Below are 16,148 nucleotides of genomic sequence, written 5' to 3'. Positions count from 1 at the left end.
AAGAACTCAGGAGTCCTAGTTCCCAGCTCTAATCAACATCCAATGTCCTCCCATTAGGTTTTTTTGTTTAAGTACATGGTCTCCATATGGACTCTGCAGTGTCTCTCTTCTTCTATATGCCTCTCTTAGGATATGTCTACACGAGAAACATAAGTCGACCTATATTAGGCTGACTTACAACCACCGCAGTAATTAGCCTGGTCTCTCAGCTCCGCTGGCAGCTCCCTGCCAGGAACCTGGCTTCCCCACAAGCTCTTGGTGGGCTGCCTCCACTCCACTCCCCGTTCCCTGCTGGGAGCGGAGGGGAAACCACCCAGGGCTTCTCACCTCCCTGTTTCCCTCCAGGAGCTGAGGGATGTGGGAGAAAGCCACCTGGGGCTTCTCATCCCTCCCCCTGCCCAAACTGAGAGCTCTCAGCCCCCTCTAAGGAGGCTCTCAGCACCCGGCAACCTTGAGGTTATAAACCAACAACAACATAAGCAGTTTGTAATTCCTGTGAGGCAGAAATGTAAGTAACTTTCACCTGAGAACAATTTACTGCCCTTTAGAATCCATGAAATAATCACACCTTTGACTAAAAATTTGTAGGATTGACAATTGCTTTATGGTTTTTAACACCTCTTCCTTCCTAGCATTTCAATAACTGGCTGTTGGCCTAGATGCATTATTTAGTTTTGTTTTGTTGCAGAATTTTGACTCAAAAAGATTAACAACAAGGAATCACCCCCACCATGTTGATGCTTTGAAAATGATTTTGTAGTGTCGTACTTTAATTCTGGCAGAGATTTACATAAACTGCACAGATGGAGCAATCTAGCACATCCTAAATAGCATTACACAAAGCCAATCGGTAATTCTATCAGGGGCACCAGGTTCCACACTCCCAGAGCAAATAAATGAAATGTACATCTCTGTAAAAGAAACTCTTCTAGGGCCCAATCCCGTGATGGCCTGAGTATGTCACAGGATTGGGCCCTCAAAGCAGTCTGAAAGGAACTCTGTGCAGTTTGTTCAGTAGGAAAGATGGTATCGGAGCGAAGGCACTGGACTGAAGCTCGGAAGATCTAGGTACAATTCTCAGCTGTATCTCAGACAGCCATGGTCAGGTCACTTAACGTTCAGTCTCCCATCTGTAAATGGAAATAACAATACTTCCTTTATCTGTTGTGTCTATATAGATTGTAAGCTCACTGGGACACAGACTGTCCCTATGGTATAATTCTATAGCATCTACCACAATGAGGCCTTGATCCTGGCTCTGTCCTATAATAAATAATAATAGACGGTAGATATTCTGGCTCATACTCTAGTGCAGGGGTAGGCAACCTATGGCACACGTGCCGAAGGCGGCACTCAAGCTGATTTTCAGTGGCACTCACACTGGCCAGGTCCTGGCCACCAGTCCAGGGAGCTCTGCATTTTAATTTAATTTTAAATGAACCTTCTTAAACATTTTAAAAACCTTATTTACTTTACATACAACAATAGTTTTGTTATATATTATAGACTTATGGAAAGAGACCTTCTAAAAAGGTTACTGGCATGCCAATCCTTAGAGTGAATAAATGAAGACGCGGCACCCCACTTCTGAAAGGTTGCTGACCCCTGCTCTAGTGAAAGGGATGTTTCACAGCTGGGAACAGTATTTGATCACTAGCCCTCACTGTAGCTGAGAAGATAATTGACAAGCTAAAAGGTTGGAGTGCAAAGCCAAAAGCAAGGCCACCTCTCTTGCAGTTAGAACCTGCAGCCAGGCAGACGATGGTGGTTGGTTCCATCTTGGTTACTGTTGTCAAGATTTACTAGTATAAAAATGGATTAAGTGGAAGTTTGACAACAGCTGATTTCCTGTAGCAGAGCCCTGCATCTGTCTGATTCCAGCGGCTTTTTAAAATAAGGTTATTGGTGTCATGCCTGGCCCCTGCTACTCTGGCCAAAACATAGGGGGCACAGTACGGCAGAACTGAAACAAAAGAGACGAAGGGCATGTCTACACTGCTCTGTGGTGTGCACTGAAGTGCTGCCCCGTGTGGATGCTGCGGGGGCGAACTGAAATCCGCATGAACGTAATCCTCTTCAAACAGGTAGTTCATGCCCACAGCATCCACATGAGGGAGCTTTGAGCGCTGCTATTCACACCCCCTTGTGGGGTAGTGGAGACCTGCTCTAGGATGTCACCCTCGCTAACAGAAACACACCATCAACAAGGGGTATCTGCTGTGGGGGACAAAAAAAAGGGCAAGCGGAGGGAAAAGGGGAGCTTGTGATTCAGGCCCTGGAGCAGGATTGGATTCCATTCCTGGCTCTGCCACAGACTGCAGGTGTGACCTTGATCATGTCTCTTAGGACCAGATTTTTAAAGATGCAGATACATGCCTAGGAGCCCAAATCAGTGGGAGTTAGGTGCAGTGGTGCTTTTGCAAATCCCACTAGCCACCTAAATACCTTTTAAAATCTGGCCCTTAATGCCTGGCCTCTCTTTCTTTCCGTTCCCTATTTGTAACATGGGAATAATACTTCCTTGGCCTACTTAGACTGTGAATTTGATGAAGCAGGGACTATCTGTCTCTCCAGTGCCTGACACAGTAGGGTCCTGATCTCCGGTGAGGCCCCTAGCTGCAACTGAAAACGTACTGTACCATACTAATACTGCAGTAGATAGCAATAAGGGAAACAAATAGAAGGCAGGCAGCAGCCATAAAAAAATCAAGTGTTGAGGGAAGCTTGAAGGCGTTTATAGAAGTAGGTAGGGATGAAATTAGATGGATAAATTGCATGGACAACTGCAGCAAAAGTCTGCCCGTTCTGCTGACTTCCCTAAGCACTCGATGAGACACAAGGAGCAGGTATAGAATGCCACCTGGAACAACATGAAATTGAGATGGATCTGTTGCATTGTCTGTGTGGCCACACAAACCCGTTCAGAGCTAGACTCCAAAAGTCACGTGAAACTCTCCTGATTTCCATGTTCCATCACAAACTAGCCCACCTCTGGGAACCGTTTGCTCAATACACGGGGTTTCACCAAGAAATCAGGTGCAATGGCAACTTCAGATGAGTTACACTTTGATTATTTGGGGGGCTAGTTTGTGCATGTGAGCCTCGCCCAGACCTGCACTGCTGTTTCTCACAGCTCTACGCGTGGTAACCAGCGCTCCCTGAGCTCTCCCCTGGACTAGAGCACGTTATAAGGAGTTTAGCTGGCTTGGCATATGACCGGTCCATAGAGATTGTGGGTCTGATTCTTCTCTCATTTACACGGATTGTAAATTGGGAGTAACTCCACTGAAGTCAATAGAGTTATTCAAATGGAAATCCCGTGGAAAGGAAATCAGAATGAAGCCTTCTATGTCTTCTCAAACTGAGCCGTACAGAGCAATTGGCACCAAAAAAAGGGTCAAGACAACTTTCCTAAACTTTTTGGCTTCCTTACTAAAATTATGGGGTGGGATGATTCCCAGTGCAGGGAAGAGTCGAAAGCTGGGATCTAACCTGACAGACACCGAATCCAATCTGAGATAGTTGGGGAGGTCGCGTGAGTGAGGTATAATGGAAGGCAGAGCTAATAAAGGAATTATTTTATAGGATCAGTTTATTTTACAGTCTAGAGATGGTGTTTTATTGGGGTCTCTTCCATGTAGACCATAGCACTTAGAATGTATCTTGGGACAATATTTGACTATGCTATTCAGTTTAACACAAAACAAGGTTAGACCTTGGAGTGTGGTCTCCAGGAGGAAGCAGTTGCTCATTTAGGAAGAGGGCTACCAGTCAGTGCAAGGAAACATTTGTTCTTCCTTTTCAGGCTGAGGTGAATAGGCATCACTTGCATCACTCAGGCAGCTGTGGTTTAGTGGCCTGAGCTCTGGGCTAGGAATCAAGAGACAGTGGCAGAGTCAAGGACTTGCTGTATGTCTTTGGGAAGTAATTTTAGGCCAGCATTTTCAAAAGTGGTTACTGACTTTGAGTGCCCAAGATGAGACCCCTTAGGCCAAATATTCAGGGGGTGCTGAGCACCTGCAGCTCTCATTGACTTCAATAGAAGGTGAGGGTGTACAGAATGTCTGAAAATCAGGCCCAAGGAGTTTCATGCAGGGCACCCCATGATGGGAGACTCATATTGAACAGCCACTTTTGAAAAATGTTGGCCTTAACACCTGCCCTCCCCCACACAGCTCAGTTTACACTCCTATAAAATCTGGATAATACTGTTAAGCTGGGGAAAACCTCTCCTGACAGCTGTGATAAGTGTAAAAAGCAATTAAGTTCCTTTATGGAATAGACAGCTGAAACAATGGGAGCCACAGGCTGCGTGGAAGGCTAGTCCGGAATCTATGCTACGTGGGCCAAGCAGTTTGACTGGGGGTTGAACGCAAATGCAAGGCACCGAGGGTTGTTGGATGGAGCTGTGTATGTGAGGAGAGAAGCAATACAACACCAGAAACACTGACAGAGGAGGCAGCAAGGAAGCTCCAGACACAGCCAGAATAGCATGTGTAGCATGGCCTTAAGGAAAAGGCTGAGAGATCTTTTGAGTAGAGTGCTGGCTGGAAAGAGGCTGGGAACTGTGAGCACAGAAACTGTCGTGTGTGTGTTCAGGGAAGCAGGACTTTAGGAATATTAGTTGTAAACAAACAGAATTGCATCAGGGAAATACCTGACTCCATCAATTTTCCTCCTAACAGAAACAACATACAAAACTTCGAATATTGGCTAACCTCTTGTGTTAAAAGGGGTAACAATATTTACCCACCTCTGAGAGGTAGTTAGAGCTCTCCAGATGAAAAAACACTACATAAGAGCCGAACATTATTATATTTAAAAGATTAGCTCAGCTGCATGCTGTTATAGCAATGGCAAATTCCCAGAGCTATCAGCTTTCTAGGACTGACCTGTTCATATCTGTTGGCTGGGATCTGGTCCCTCCAGTATGCAGCACTTGCCATCTGTGACATTTCTCTTCCATGCCCCGTGGCAGATCTGCAACTGGCTCACCACTCCACTGAGAAAAAGAACTTCAGTGGGAGCTGGACTCATTTATACCAGGGTGAAATTTGGCCTGAGCTCTTTAATCAGCAAGAGCTAGAAACCCTCTGATTTCTAATCATGCTCTCGCTGTATGTTATATGTAAAGCAGGTTGGCCTCAAGGGATAGTACTTAGTCACCATTTCCAGATGCAGCAATTTTTTTTTTGTCAGCTTAACTCTAGCTGACTATTTACCACCTTCTGAATCACAGTCAAACACGCCAGCCAAGCTGCCAATAAATAATACAGAAGATTCTCCCCAACTGGGAAACCGTCATTTCCAAGCCAGGATTTTTTCTTCTTTTAATAAAGGGGGTTGGGGGGGGGGAAATCTGGCTTCAGGCAGCTGACAATTTTAGTCTAATTTCTGCTGGGTGTTTATGCAAATGAACTTTCACCCTGTGCCTTGTGGGTGAATGCATGGGGCCCGGGTGAAACTCACATGCATAAGGTCTGAACAACAGGGCATTAATGCAGGTAGAGTTGGCAGGCAGGGTTTTGAAATCCCACCCTCCAACCTGGGCTGGAAGAGCAGCTACACCCGCTCCAGGCTGCGTGCTGAGTCTGGTAGAGCCCCTGGGTCTCCACAGGTTCACCCCCGTGACCCCAGCATAGGTAGCCAGGTACAGTGACCCACCCCCTCCATGAGATGCAGGACACACAAAGGTGCCTCATACCCTCCCTCCTCTGCACCTCCAACAGGAAACAGTTGTGGTGCTCAGGCAAATGTTGTGGGGTTATGACAACCACTGCTCTTTTGTGTATTTGCAAGTAGGGGTTTGGTCACCTCCTTTCTAAGTAACCCCACGGAGGCCAAGTTATTTCAAACTGGAACTCCAGTTTAGCAGCCCCAAACGCTGGCAATTGTGCAGGTAAAGCAAGTGGATGCAAAGATATTCCATATGCGAGACAGAGAGGGCAAAATCAGGGCAGCTTTTGGAAACCTGGCTCTTGTGTCTACATTTAAAAAAAAACAAAACCCCCAGACTGAGCCCATCTCTCCTTGATGTTGAACTTTGCAACATTTACCTTTCCAAGCCATCTTCTGATCAAGGGGAACGTTTCCCCAAAGTATATAAGTGATGTAAATGCCTAAGTCCCATTTACTTTCAATGGGACTTAAGTTCTTCAGTTGTGTAGGTGGCTTTGAAAATGTCTCCCAAATAGCTTAATGATGCTCATGTCCCGGGGTTACATCAGGCCATGCTGTAAACTGGTAGAATGCAGAATTCCACTCACTCACACCAGGCAGAACCTGGCCCTCTTTGTGCACATAGGCCCAAATCTTCCAGGGTATGGGAGTTAAGCGCCTAAAACCCCTTGAGGATCTGGGCCCTAGGACATGTTCATGATGAGGACTCTGAGGGGGCTACATAATAATATTTGCTATTCATGGCCATTGTCACTGTAGGTGGCCTCTGCATGATATTATAAACCTTACCTTGTGCTCCATGAATTCTGCATCCAGGCTGATGAACCCAACTGTTCATTGTTCCCTACAGCCCAATTAGCTGGTTCATAAACTTTGCTAAGTGCTAAAACTTAATTAACCTAAATGTATGTATTCAGCCAGCAACATTCCCACCTAAGCTTGGTGCTATTTACCATAAAGCAGGGACCACAGGGTGACGGCAGCTGCTGTACAGAGGCACAATTTTAAAAACAAGGTTTACTATTTTGTAGATCTGAGCCTAAATTCTTAATCAATATTTTTAATGAGGGGTTGTCAGCTCAGTTCTACTGCTGGTTTCTACTGTCACATCAGGATTGCTTTGGTTTAGGCTTGTGGGTGCTTTCGCGTTTGGAAAGGCATCCAGCCATCCTTCTCTGCAGGGCTGTTGGGGTTAAATCTAGAGGATCTGTTATTTATAAATTATAGGTTATTCCTGGGAATCTGACTCTTTACAACCTAGAGGCTTCAAAATGAGGGTGGGGCTGGAGGAGAAGGCAGCCAAAACAAATCAGTACAGCCCCTCCACACAGCCAGTTTCATTACAATTTCTAATGATTCCTGAAGTTGCTGTTCCAGAGGGACTACGCACTATCCTATGCAAGTGAGAGAATTCTGCAAAGCACATGTGCTCTAAGGAGCTTAGAAGGAAATTAAAATAATTATAGTACAAGAGTTTGAGGTTTTGTTTGGTTGTTTTTTTGATTGTCTTGTTTGTAAAGTAAATCCAGGAGTGTTTCCATAGCGGGTACAAACAAACAGCCATCTGCTGGCCCAGGAGACAAATCTAATCCCTCCCTTCTCAACCCAGTCTCATGTTTATACAACGTGGCCATTGATTGCTGATTATAGATGCAACAGCACCTTTCACTGGATGGTTAGCAGAACCCAGCTTGTGCTAATTTACCTCTAATCAGTAGCTGATTTCACTGAGCTAGCTGCCTGATTCCTCCTTTACTCTTCAGTGTGGCTGTACTACATTGGAGTCTCTCCCTTTTAATTTGTATTTATTTGCTGATTGACTTCCTTTCCTGAAATCATTGTGTCCCACAAGCTTACTCTGCTAGTGGCCTCCGGTGGGAGGTAAAGTTACCCAGTCAAAGCATTTGAACGAAAGGTATGTTGTCTCTACAAAGTTTTGTTTGCCTGTTTGGTATGCTTCAGTAAATCATGCATGTTTCTGGTACCCTATAAACTGATAGGTCCTGATCCTACAAAAACACTAATGTATGTGCACTTTATGGCCAGGGGTTTTCCCACTGAAGCTAATGTGGACCTACAGGTCTGGGTCATCTAGGATCTATAAAACAACCCGAATGGCCAGGTTCCTGGTCTGATCCCAGCTGGTGATGTGTAGGTGACAGTTGATGTGTAGGTTGACAGTGTAGGTGGAGGAAACACAGGCTTGTGGCCTGACTTTTCAGACGTGCTAACCACCACAAATCCTGGGGCACCAGTGAAAATGAGGAGCACTCTGGTACACTGTAACTTCCCAAGTGGTAACTTCTCTAGGTTGCTGGTCACGTCAGTGCTGATGACTGAGTGAAATGAGTTGCTGTTCGGTTCCCAAGGCAAAGGTTCCACCCCACAAAACTCTCAGCCTGTGGCTCTGTTAGCAGCTCCTCAGAGAGGCTAAAGGGGGCATAGAGACTGAATAGTCCTTCACCCCATTGCAGCTGAGGAATGAGGCACGCTGGAAGGACAGGGCATTGCTGTCAATACAGTTCTGTATCCAGTACGCACTCCCCTCCACAAGGACAGGCTTGGGGCCAGGCAGACCTCATGGCATGTTTCACCCCAGAAGCGAGCCAGGGAGATGAAGTAAAGTAGACAAGAAAGCAGGCGTGGGGACCTACAGCCGTGTCATGTACAGCGAGTGGGAGGCCTAGACCTCCCAGGCCTGATTCTGCTTTCTCTTGCCCTGCTGTGAGTCAGGAGTAACTCGGCTGAAGTTAGTGGTGCACGTGATCAGATTCAGTTCAGCCCATGCGCCGCCTATCTCTCTCTGTTTCCCTCTGTGTCGCCGGCTGTGTTTATACCCCATGCTAGGAAAAGCCACGGGGCCCACCCTGTCACCCTGGAGATCGGACACTGGCTTTTGTCACCTCTGCTCAGGTTACTGCACAGGGTGGCTGCAGCGGGGGCAGTGTGATTGCTCTTGAGTGGCCAAAGGGATACCATGTCTACTCCTTACTTTGCCTTCTCTCCGGGCCAGGGACTGGCTTACTGGGTCTGTGACGTGCACAATGGGACCCTGAGCTCAGGTCGTTCTGATGAACACGGTGATATGGAAGAGCAATAATGTACTAGCTGCCGGTTGGTGTGCAATTAGTATCCAGACTTTTAGATTCTATCTATCCCACAAAGCATTGAATAGACTGAGTACCCGGCACCCTGTGTGCCAGCCCGGGGTCAGAGATGGAAGGAGACTCTGGGTCGGGAAGCACTGTAGGGGAAGGTGACTGGTACAGACAGTCCTTCTGCCTCGGTAGCACTGGGTCTCTGTAACAAACGTTGGATGCCACTAGAAATATCCTGTATTTGGCTTCATTTATGTGCTACGCTTTTCATGTTTGCATGCAGTGATGTGGCTAGAAAAAGCACCCAGTCCTGGGTGCCAGAGCAGAATTGTTCCCTGCTGCATATTCTCTAAGCCAGCCAGCCAGAATTTTCAGAAGGGCTCAGTGCCCTGAGTTAGGGCCAGATTTTTGGGGTTTTTTTAACCAACTCTTCTCTCATTTAGATACCAAAGTAAGGGGTGAAAAATTTAAAAGGCCACCACACTTTGGGTGTTGAGCTCTTTTGAAAATCTGGCCATAAGTGTCCTCTTAGGAACTGCTAGGAGCTTCTGAAAACACCGATCCCAACTGTGGCTGCTGAGCCCTTGAAAATCTTACCCTGTGCTCCTTTGAAAGCCTGGCTCTCAGTGTAAAGCAGTGGAGTTTCCATTGCATGAGGCTGTGCAGGGCGGTGGACGTTGAATCTATTTTGCTCTTTGTCCTTTAGAATTGAATGCCAAATGGATGGAAAGAGCCCACTCTGTCTGACCTGCCTATGGAATTCACTGTTCCAGATGGGCATAGCCTCAGATGTTTTATCTGAATTTCACTAAGCTCTGGATAACTGTAGGAACAATACTAGCATTTGTAATGGGGAGCAGTCCATTTTCTTGCCTCCTTGTAATCAAATGGGCAAGAAGGGAGGAAGCACAGGGCTGATACTAGGATGATCTGTGTTCAGTTCCTGTCTTTGCACAGGGTCTGGGAGACCCTTGACGGGTCACTTAGGTGCTTTTAAAAGTTATACCCTAAGTTCCATTGACTTTCACTAGGCTGTAGGCTCCTAAATCACTTAGGTGATTTTAAAAAATATTCCCTTAATCTTTCGATGGTTCAGTCCCTCATCTGTAAAATGGGAATATTATTTCATGTGTCTTCTCTGTCTGTTTTGATTGTAAGCCCTTTGGGGCAGGAACTTTTTCTTACTCTGCATGGGGACCAGCACAAAAAATTTCCATTGTGGCAGCTAGATGCTTCTGCAATACAAATAGTTGCTGTTAATGTATTTAAAATCGCACTAGGATGCAAAATCAATCCCTTTGGATTAGTGTGGTATGGCTTTTATCCTCCTCCTTCCCAACCCTCCTCCCCCGCAGATTTTATTTCATCACTTACCTTGCAGCAGGGAGGGAAGAAGTTATTTCTGACAAGTATTTCACTTCCCCAGCACACCCACACCCACTAGGTCTCCCTGAACCTTTGTTAAATAACAGCGTTATATTTGCCCATTTCCACATCATACTTGCACTTCTGAGCTCGAGTACCTTTGTGAATGTGTCTCGTCTGGCCATGTTCATTTCCATCCCGGCTTTCTTTGGCCATTTGGGGTCAGCGCCTCCTTAATCTGGACCTTTTTTCCTTTATTCATTTTTCTAACAAATGACTTGTATTTTCATAACTACCATTGCCAGCTCTCACTTCCTTACTGCTCCTAGGCTCCCAGAAATTTAACCCTTATTTTAAACAAATCTTAACTTGCAGGAAAAAAAATGGCCCAGTTTTGCAAACCCTATCCTGAGGAATCCTATTGAAATTAGTCCTTTGGGGTTTACAGTAGCAAACTTTTTTTTTTAAATGACTTCATAATTCCTTGTCTACTGGTTTTAATTCCCTTAGAGTTGATTCTTCAGAGGGAGTGCACAGAGTGAATTCCAATTACATTCTCACTGCTGAAGGGATCTTTTTTTTTTCCTGTAGAATTATTTCTCTCCTGCTCATGCATAGCCTTATAGTTGGTTGAGATAACGAACCACATTATACTCAGACTCTTTATGGTTCTTTTATTTTATTAGATTTTTTTTAGGGGTGTGTGTGTGGGGGGGCGAGTTCTTCTCTCTTCTACACAATAAATGACCTCAATCAACTTTAATTTTCATATTCTGAAAGCAGTGATTTTCTGTACTGGAATACCCTCTCAAAGCTATTGCAAATCACAGGACCCAAATATTCAAAAATTCTCAGCCTGCTACATAATCTGACTGTTGTTGTTTTCTGGATGACAAACTGCAAAAGGAAATGCTCTGCTATCTTCAAGACCACGCTCCTTCCATACTGATACCACAGAACAGAAACAATTCTTTCCCACAGAATCGACTAGCTAATTAATTTAATTTTAATCCATGTTGTGAGCAAAAGGAAGCCGATAAACTAACAACGCCTTGTTTCCAAACAGTTTTCAGACTGGTCTAACTATTTATACACACAGCTGGGGCTGTGATTTTTCTACCAAAATAACTAAATTGGTACAACCTATGTGTGGACATAGTTATTCTGCCATAAAGGCGCCTTTATGCTGATAAAATCCCCACTCCCAGTATGGATGTAGTTAAAGTGTCTATGCACAAAAATTGTACAAGGCCTAAGAAAAATGCCCTGGTCTCCTTTTGGAGCATTTTCCATTTTTGCTTTAATCCTGTTGACCTCCAGGAGAGATGCTGGTGGAACAATATGGTGTACTTACTCTTCTCTCTTGATTCACTATTAATCCAATGTCCCCATATAGTGTTGGGGACGCCGTGGGTGCCCTCCTTCGGGACTGACGGCTGGTGGGCTTTATTATCCCCATTTTGCAGATGGAGAAAACCGATGTGGAGATAAGTGCTCCATGTTACACAGCAAATTTGTGGCAGAGCAGGGAATAGAACCCAAGAGTCCTGTGGTTAAGCCCTGTGCGTTAGCCTATGCTTGCCCCTCTCACCCCTTCATAAAGGTGTTTAAATAAATGCAAAATATATTTTTATTTATTTGTATTGCAGCCTTAGACACCCCAGCTGCACCCTAAACTGAGATGGAGGCCCAGTGGTGTAGATGCTGTACAAATATATAATAAAAAGCCTATAGTGAAGCAGTGAGTTAACACATGAAATATGTAATCATATACAAGACTTTAAATCCAAGGAGGAAGGATGGTCCAGTGATTAGGGCCTGGGTCTAGGGCAACCTGGGTTCAAATCCCTACATCACCTCAGACTTCCAATAGGACTTTGGGCAAGTGACGGTTGCTCTGTGCCTCAGTTCCACACAGGGCCAGCTCTAGGCACCAGCGTACCAAGCAGGTGCTTGGGGCGGCCAACGGGAAGGGACAGCACATACGGATGTTTTGTGGCAATTTGGCGGCAGGTCCCTCGGTCCCTTTCAGAGGGAAGGACCTGCTGCCGAATTGCTGCCGAAGAATGAAGCGGCGGCGGTAGAGCTGCCGCCTAAGTGCCAATCGCGGCTTTTTTTTTTTCTTTTGCCACTTGGGGAGGCAAAAACGCTGGCGCTGGCTCTGATTCCACATCTGTAAAACAGGGGGAGCAGCCCTGGCCTACCTCACAGGGTGTTGTGGAGATAAGTACGTTACAGATTGTGTGGTACTGAGGCACCCTAGTAATGAGGGGCAGAGGAAGTATCTGAGATAGAAAAAGGAGCTGAAATTTCCTGTGTTTTAAGACTGAATTGTGAACTCTGTGAGCAAGGTCAAGAGAGACTGGAAAGTGGATAATAATTCAGCAGCTCTAAGAGGTGAGAGGAGCAGAGTCAAGGAGGAAGACGGCGAGAGAAGCCTAACTAAAGCTGCTGTGAAGAAGGATGTTTGATCTGACACTGCTGTTTTATTGCAAGACTCATGGCCCGGTGCTGCTCCTGGACCTCTGCCACATTCATCAAAAGGGTTTATTTTATTTGTGGTGTTGCCTGCCAAGAAATCAGACAGTCCAGCTGAGAGTTTCTTCCAGGGCTTTGCTCTTTCAGTCGTTTTATCATTCTGAGCAGAGCCAGAGAAGTCTGGTGGGTTCTTTTTTTTTGCCTTCTTGGCTTAGCTTTAAACTGCCTGTCAAGCCTACAGCTCTGCAGAAAGAGGGCTTAGAGAGCAGCCCGCTCTGATCTCAAGGATCCCATTTTGATTTCCTAGTAGCGTTTCCCTAAAGCTATGGACTGTCAGTCCTTCACCCCCAGCTGAAGAACCCCGCTGCATTTGTTTAACCAAAGACCTGCCTGAACCAGCTAGGGAACCGCAAGACTTAAACCATGCTGGAATATTTTAGTCAGCCCTATAATTTGCCCTTCAGTATCATGCTCGTCGCAGGATGTGGTGGGAGAGCGGGTCAGGCCTTCAGCTGATGCAAATAGAGGTGGCTCCATTGATGTCTACCCCAACTGAGGATCTGGCTAATTGTTGCTCATTTTTGAGATGAGAGCCCCCCAGAAGGAAGGCGGGATTTGTGTAAGGTTTCTCAACACCCTTTGGGGGAACGGGTTTAGGGCTTGAGCCAAAGCCCCTTGAAGTCAGAGGGGGAAATCGGTTTTGTTTCAGTCGCTTGGTTGGGCGTTTTTTGACTAACTTTAGTTACCAGTAGGGCTCTACCCCTGTATCCTATACACACAGATCTCTCCTTTCATGCTGAGACCCATCCTCTGGGCAGTCCATAGCATGGCTTCATACTGTAAGCGGCTAGCCTGCGTTTCGCTCCGGCGTGGGAAGGGAGAGTGTGAGCGTTGGAGTATGAAACCGAGTGGGTGGGAGGGATGGTCTTGCGATGTGAAAGGGGAGGAATGAAGCAAAGGCCGACAGAGACCTGGGAGGCCTCAGCTGAGAGAAGAACTAGCAGACAGAGAGACCAGGGAGGCAGCAAAAGAGAGGAGCAATCTGGGTTCAGCAATGCTGCTTTTACGCTTTTCATTGTCAGAGCTTCAAAACCACTTACCAGCCAATCCCCAACACAGCCGTGGGGGGAAGGTAGACAGTGTTCTCCCCATCTCACAGAGAGGGACAACTGAGGCAGGGCCCAAGTCATGGTGTAGTGTGGGACTGGGAGGTGACCTCTGAGGGGAATGCTGTACCTGCTCAAGGATATTGGACTGCTGCTGGCTAGAGGCCAAAGCCAGCTGAAATCATTGGGAGTCTTTCCATTGACCTCAGTGGGCTTTGGATGAGACCCTAGTAGTTGCAGCTAACAGAAGATAAACCCCCTACTCAGTTAGCTAGGAGCAGTAGGGTCAAGTGCTCATGGCTCATGCTTGGAAAACCGCTGGGCAGTTGAATTCTATTCCTGAGTATGGGTCTGGCGCCCCGGATGGCCACACTATGTGGCATAATAACAATGAAGTACTGAGTGGCCATGGATTCCCTATAAGTTGCCAATGCCGCAGATGGAGTCAGTGTCAATGATGAGAATAGAACAGGGGAGTTTCTGGCTCATACTCCTCTGCTCAGGCTGTTAAATGGGCATTTCTGTAGTGAGGAGTGATCCAGAGGACCCTTGGGCACGCTCTGTAATGGGGGGGTGGGCAGAGACCTCTGCCTGCTTCACATTCCCTGCAAAACACATCAACTCACAGAACAGCTTTGCAGAACTGCTGCTGTTTCTCATAGGGAGAGAGGGCATCACTGAACCTTGTGGGAAAAGTGAACAGGATCCATGCTTTGAATGAAAGCAAGCAAGCCCTGAAGCCAAGTCGCTTAGCTGAACTCCATCCTCTCAGCCACCAGCAGCGCCAGAAACCGGCAGAGCCAGCACCCATTCGTGGCTGCAGAGGGGAGGAGGATGAGCTACTTTCACAGAGGTGCCTCCATAGGTTTTTAAGCATAGCAATGACCAGACATTCATCTAGTCTGCCCTGCCTTTTATTTGCATTGATGGGTCTTGTTTGTGCATAGCACAGGGGGGAATCGTGGAGGGGGAGACTCTAAAACAGTGACTAAAGGGACCAGTGAGACAGCAGAGGGATGGAGTAGATCATGGGGTCCCAACGTGGAGTCTGGGAGCGCTCTCCCTTTCTCATTGGCCATGAGCGGGTAAGGGAAAGACCGGGCAGAAATGTTGGCTAGTCCTGGACTAAATGGGTGGGTGTTACTCTATTCTGCATGTGCGCCAGCAGGGTCTTGCGAGATTTTAGTGTTGTGCTGATTTGTAAGTTAACTCGCCCCAGCCAGGGTAAAACACAGCAAGTGATCATGAAACAAAAATGCCCAAATGCCTGGGGAAGAGACGAGATCCATCATGGGCACTTGTGGCCATAAATGGATTCTGACTGTTGCTGCAAAACCCTGAGCCAGCAAGGAGCCCTTGGAACAGGGGATTTAGAGGCGTCATTTGGCCATTGCTGAGACACAGAGAGAATGTACATGGAGGAGTGCAATGCACTAAGAATCTTCTGTAGCAAAACAAATGACCGTACTTAATCAAAATGTTAAATAACCTAGATTGCCTTTGGATATATTGTAATGAACTTTCCAGTAACATCCAGTGTCTTGGATCTGTGTCAAAATCCAGCGCTCGCTCGCGCGCTCTCTCAATCTGCCTGAATCTTCTCTCACATTTGAGTGAGCACAAACTGTCTGTCTTCCCCCCCAGCTTTTGTTCCTAGATGTATGCATGTCCCCTTTGCCACCTCACTTCTAGCCCAGCTGACAGGGCCAGGACATTGATCACTTCAATTCCATCAGCACACTGAGCGTAGCTCCTACCCCAAGCATGCATTCCCCTTTCCACTCAGTGGCAGATCACTGGGACTTTCAAAACGTCCCCTCACGCAGGAATAAGGCAGTGTTTTCATATAAAATAACCCCTGATGACTCTCCTCTACTGAGCTACTGTTCCTTCCCTAGTGGAAAACTAGCCTGTTCCTTTTCTCCATTTCATGTAACTCCACCCTCTCCAGGGGAGCTCAAGGCATACCATCAAAGGAGAGTCAGGTCCTACCTGTTTGGTGTCATACCAAGCAGACCCAATGTTTGTCTTAAAATCCCTAGGAAGTGGCTTGAGCTCCTTGCTGTTGGGTATGTGTGCTGCCTCTGGCTGTGCTCGTGCCAAGCTGCGATAATACCGCATTTCACAATTCCTGCCAGGAGCAATTTTTCCTTCTCCACAGCAGATACCTTATCTCCTTTTCCATGTTGCTTCTCTCCAGCAGTTTGTCTGATAACTAAGAATACTGAAAGTGATACACAAGCTGGGCTAATATTAAAAAATAGAAACTGGCAGAAGATTCGAATGCACGTTAGGAACACGGCAGGGGCGGCGATGCTTCTGGAACACAGTGTTTATCTTTTGAGGGTTATATGGCACTATGCCCTTGATTAACTCTCTCTGTACTCTGCTTTAACAGAGAGCCATATTTCCTGAGTGCTCA

This window comes from Mauremys mutica, chromosome 19 (assembly GCF_020497125.1).
Source record: "Mauremys mutica isolate MM-2020 ecotype Southern chromosome 19, ASM2049712v1, whole genome shotgun sequence".
Classification (NCBI taxonomy): Eukaryota; Metazoa; Chordata; order Testudines; family Geoemydidae; genus Mauremys; species Mauremys mutica.
Note: the sequence above shows the minus strand (reverse complement) of the source record.